This window comes from Suricata suricatta, chromosome 9 (assembly GCF_006229205.1).
Source record: "Suricata suricatta isolate VVHF042 chromosome 9, meerkat_22Aug2017_6uvM2_HiC, whole genome shotgun sequence".
NCBI lineage: Eukaryota > Metazoa > Chordata > Mammalia > Carnivora > Herpestidae > Suricata > Suricata suricatta.
This window is the reverse complement of record NC_043708.1, coordinates 117,528,097-117,534,055: the sequence shown is the minus strand read 5'-3', so window position 1 is coordinate 117,534,055 and position 5,959 is coordinate 117,528,097.

Sequence of the window (5,959 nt, the reverse complement as noted above, 5' to 3'; positions counted from 1 at the left end):
ACATGGCAATGAGAAAGAATGAAATCTGGCCATGTGTAGCAGCATAGGTGGACCTCGAGGGCATCATGCTAAGTGAAATGAGTGAGGCGGAGAAGGATACCATATGATATCCTTCCTACCATACGTTTTCAGTCGTAAGTGTAACAGGAGAAACCTAACAGAGGACCATAGGGGAGGGGAAGGGGTAAAATAGTTGTGGAGAAGGAAGGAGACAAACCATGAGAGACATTAGAATATTGAGAACAAACAGGAATGATGGGGGATAGGAAGAGGAGAGGGGGGGTGATGGGTATGGAGGAGGGCACTTGTAGGGATGAGAACTGGGTGTTATATGGAAACTGACTTGACAATAAACTATAAAAGATAAAATGGATAAACGTAAAAAACATTTAAAAAAATCTGTGGATGGAAAATCAACACTTTCTACCAAAGAAGATGTTGATCTTTTAAAGAATTTAGACAAATCTTCTAAGAATGACACAAACTGAATTGAGTCATCTTATGAAGAAGATAAAACTTGAAAAAGTTACTGGGAGCTACCATTTAATATATTGATTTCTTTTTAGAATTGTGTTCATGATTCTGGTAAACCCTAGATCTCTAATGTATTTAAACCCAAACCCCTTGGATACTGCAGCTTGTGGCAGTTTTTGCTTAGACACATTGCATTCTCTGTGGGTAATTAAGTTGAAGAAGCCTACGAATAAAGCTTAAATCAAGGTTACTAAAGTCTTTTGCCTAATATATAGTTTTATTTTTTTAATTCCAATGACACTAATTTGTGCACAGAATGCAAAATTGCTTATAGAAAGCTAATCACAGCCTGTAATGTGTCTGATAAATCTTGATGAAATTTGATTAAAGGTTTTATAACTTATTTTTAAAGTTTATTTATTTATTTTGAGAGAGACAGAGAGAGTGCAGGCAGAGGAGGGACAGAGAGAGAAGGAGAATCTCAAGGATGCTATTCACTGCCAGCACACAGCATGATTTGGGACTCCATCTCATGGACCATGAGTTCATGACGTGAGCTGAAAGCAAGAGTTGGTCATTTAACTAACTGAGTCACCCAGGCACCACTTATTAAAGATTTTGAATGGCACTTACAACAAAGGTGGTATAAAATTCTCATATTTTACAATGTCTCTCCAGCAGTCCTCAGGGCTACTGTGGTTTATGTAATGATTATAATTAAAAATGAGGCTATACAAAAAGATATAACCCCCACACAAAAAGTTATTGACCCCACCAAGTGTAAATATCATAGCGTCCAATTTTATAGAGCAGAAATTGCACAAAATCCATGATATTTAAGGAAAACTATGAAGAAAGTTTAAAACATGACTCAGTATTTGACCAATCAAGGAAATTACAAACAAGAGTATAATTAAAGTAATTATCACTATGGTTTGCTTTAGGACCACCATGTTGTATGTTTCATTCTTCCTTCATTGTTTTCTGATTTAGTTTTGGTTAACGTTGTATTTTGATACTTATATTTTAATCCTGCCATTGGCTTTTAGCTATATAGTATTGGTTTATGGGTATAGTATGCATATTTAAGTTATCAGAGTCCACATAGACTTTGTGTAGTACAGCTTTATGTAAAATATAAGAAACAAGCACTACTGTAGTGACATTCATCCTTGCTCTATCCTCTGTACTATTGTGATACAGATTGTATTTATATATGTTACAAAACCAACAACCTACTATTATAATCTTAGGTTTTAATGATAATAATAATATAGTTTTCAAATATTGAGAGAAAAGATACAGACATATATTTTATTAACCAACATATACTTAAATTATTTTTCCGCCCCCTCTCTCTTTTCTCAGATCTCTAATTACGTTTATTTTAATAGAAACATATCTAAGATTACTCAGATGTGGCAGTAAGAGATAAGGACTTTAAAATATATTTAAAATAGCTGAAGGAAAAGATTCTCAAAATGAATGGATAGGAATACAAGCAGAGAAATGGAAATTATAAAAGTGAACAAAATTAATATTCTAGAACTAAAAGAGACAAATGTAAAAGTAAAATATTTAAAGTAAAATTGGGAAATTTCTAGTGATCCAGAGAATAGTGAACCAGAGGCCAGATCAATAGAAATAACTGAATTGGAAATTTTACAAAAAATATTTTTAAAACATGAAGACAGCATTACTAATCTGTGCAAAAATAAAATATACATACATACATAGACATATTTATAATCCACAATGAGAAGAGGGGCTAGTAAGGAGAAAATATACTGGGGGAAAAAGGGCAGCAAGTATCTCAAATTTCATCAGGAGCAACAGTCTACAATCAAGAAGTTTGGTCAACACCAAACAAATAACTACAGGAAAACCACACTGAAATACAAACATAAAGAAAAACCTTGAAGTAGACAAAAGAACACAGACACAATAAATAAGCATAAATAATGATTCAAGGCCAGAACCATTTAAACCAAGCCCCGCCCCCCTCACACACACACACCAGGAGGCACATTTCTACTGATACGTCAGCCTTAGTATCAGTGGTGTGTCCTTCTCCCAGAAGACAAGCAGAAATAATTTGCTTGAACCAAGTCTATTGATAATAGACTTCAGCTTCAGGGAAAAAGGATCTAACTTCCATTCTACTCTTATTCTTTATTTTTTCTATTAATTTTTCACTTATTTTCTTACTTTTTATATTATTTTTTTACTTTATACTATTAGTTTTTATTTTATTACTTGTAATTATTTTTACTTTATTTTATTTTATGATCTAGATTCTTTTAGCAAGCAGGCCAAACCACACCCAGGATGTAGTTTTGCTTTATTTGTTTGTTGTTTTATTTTCATTTTCCTTCTTTGCTCTTTTATTTTCCAGACAAAATTACCAGGTGGAGAAATTCATCCCAGAGGAAAGAAGAGACAAAAGAACTCATGGCCAGGGTTCTAATCAACAACAGAGATATAAATAAGATTTCTGAACTCGAATTTAAGGCCACAAATGTAAAAATACTAGTTGGGGTTGGAAAACAAAAAGCATAGAAAACACCAGAAAATTCCTTTGTGCAGAAGTTCAAAAACTAAGATCTATTCAGGTTGAAATTAAAAATGCTATAAATGTGATGCAATATAAATTGGATGCTGTAATAGAAGGATGGATGAAGTAGAGCAAGAAATCAGTTATATAGAAAATAAACATGGAAAATAATGAAACTGAAAAGGGAAACAAAGGCAAAAGTTCATAATACAAGATCTTACGAACTCCACAACTTATTAAAGAATAACATTTGTATCATCAGAGTCCCAGAAGATGAAGAGAGAGAAAAAGTGGCAGAAGGTTTATGTGAGCAAAGTATAGCTGAAAACTTCCCAAATCTGGGGAAGGACACAGATAAAATCCAAGCAGCACAGAGAGCTCCCATTAAATTCAACAACAGCTGACCATCACCAAGGCATATCATAGTCAAATTCACAAAATACACAGACAAAGAAAGGCTTATGAGAACGACGACTCCTGAAGTTATTTTTGTGCTATATGCTAACTAACTTGAATCTAAACTTAAAAACAAAACAAAACAAAACAAAAAAACACACTGTGAGAGCAACAAGAGGAAAAAGTCTTTAACCTATTAGGGAAGACAGATCACGTTTGCAGCAAGTTTACAGAAACTTGGCAGACCAGAAGGGAGTCACAGCATATATTCAACATGCTGAATGGAAAATAGAGAGCTAAGAATTCTTTATCCAGCAAGGCTGTAATTTAGAATAGAAGGAGAGATAAAGAGTTTCCTAGACAAACAATAACCAGAGTAGTTTTTGAACACTAAATTAGCTGTGCAAGAAATTTTAAGGGGGACTCCTTGAGTGGAGAAAAAAATAAAACAAACCAAAAAAGCAACAAAGAAAATAATACCAGAGAACCTTAACATTACCAGAAATACCAATACTACAGGAAACACAATGGCACTAAATTAATATATTTTGATATTTGCTCTGAATGTAAACGGAATAAATTCTCTTATCAAAACACATGGGGTTTTAGAATGAATAAAAAAGCATGATCCATCTATATGCAGCCTACAAGGAACTCATTTTTGACCTCAAGACACCTGCAGATTGAAAGTGAGGGGATGAGGAACCATCTATCATACTAATGGATGTCAAAAGAAAGCCAGAGTAGCCATACTTACATCAGATAAACTAGACTTTAAATTTTTTTTAATGTTTTTTTTTTTAATTTAGTTTTGGGAGACAGAGAGAGACAGTGCGAGCAGGGGAGGGTCAGAGAGAGAGGGAGACATAGAATCCAAAGCAGGCTTCAGGCTCTGAGCGAGATGTCAGCACAGAGCCTGACTCGAGTCTCGAACCCACAAACTACGAGATTATTACCTGAGCTGAAGCCAGACACTTAACTGACTGAGCCAACCAGGTGCCCCCAATCTAGACTTTAAAACAAAGATTGGAGCTTCGAGCCAAGATGGCGGAGAGGAAGGGAACTCTGTAAACTCCATCCGCACCATTTTTCGAACTGAGAAGGATATTATGTTCATCTGCGAGAGCGGAAGGAGAAAATACGAACTCCAGAAGGAATAGAACCTCAAGGATACCTGAGTGAGTGGGGGCGAATGGGGGAGATCCGAAAACGGGCCAGCCCGGGTCGGGCAGGGGAGGTAAGATCCCCAGCCCAACGTGGCGCAAGTGCGCAGCGCCCGAGAGACAAAGGGAAGAGACAGAGTCGGAACACGCTCATAGAACTGTCTCTGGGGAAGAGGTATAGTATGCTTGGCTGCGCTTGGAGACAGAAACCCACTCCATAGATAACTGCTGGGTAGTGGGGCGCAAGAGAAGGAATAGCCTCCAGCCCTAAGCCATCTCAGCAGGGAATCAGAGGCGTCTGTGGCTGTGAGAAGCAGCTGCACTAGGGAGGCGTGCTCCCCGGCGGGAAGCGGCCTGAGTGGTGACTGCGCCAGGTGCGAGCAATTTGAACTTGGTTTTGGGAACAGGACCACAGACCGCATTTCCACGGCACACCTCGCCCCCTGCACGGACTGCGCGAATCCCGGGTCCCCACAGGGAAAAAATAAGGCACACACTGACGGGACCCTCAACAAAGAGTCAGTGGCGGGTGGAGGCCCAGGTGCGCCCTTAAACTGTAGGAGCTCCCAGCTCATTTCCAGCAGTGCACAGTGGCTTGAGCAAAGCTATCGGAAACTAAGAGACTTGGTTTTTTGCTTTTTGTTTTTTCCTTTCCCCCATTGCAATTGCGATCCTGACTGGGGGTGGGGACTCCACAACTGAGTCTGTGAAGGTGCGCACTTCACCTCCCCACTGCTCATTTCGCCTCAGGCAGGGGCGGAGCCTCTGAGAACAGACTCCAAGACTTACCACATCAAACCAAGCCTATCCACCAGGGGGAGCTGCTGCTTTTTTTTTGTTTTTGTTTTTTTGTTTTGTTTGTTTTTTTGTTTTGTTTTATTTTGTTGTTGTTTTTTGTTTGTTTGTTTTTTTATATATAAAAATTTTTTCTTCACTAGTTTCATACTTATTTCTTTGTCATTATTACCTTTTTTTCCTTTTTCTTTACTCAATTCCTTTAAATTTTACTCCTTATATTCCTTTCTCCTTTCTCCCTTACTATTTCACCTTCTTGCAACCCAGATATATTCTCCTGTATCTCATCCTTACCTCTCCCCTAAACTGGTCATACACTTTTCAACAGTCTACTGTCCTTTGTTGTTTCCAACCCCCTTTTATATATATATTTTTTTGTCTTTTCTTCTCTTTTCTTTTTATTTTCTCTTCTTCTCTTCCTTTCGTCTCTTTCCCTCCCATTTTCTTTCTTTTCTTTCCCCCTTGTAAAGTGTTTCTTTGTTTGATTTGTCTGTGTGTATGTGTGCTTCTGTTCCCTCGGTGTTTGTCAGTCTGTTTTCCTTCATAGGACTACACCAAGAAACAAGCCAAAGTGTGC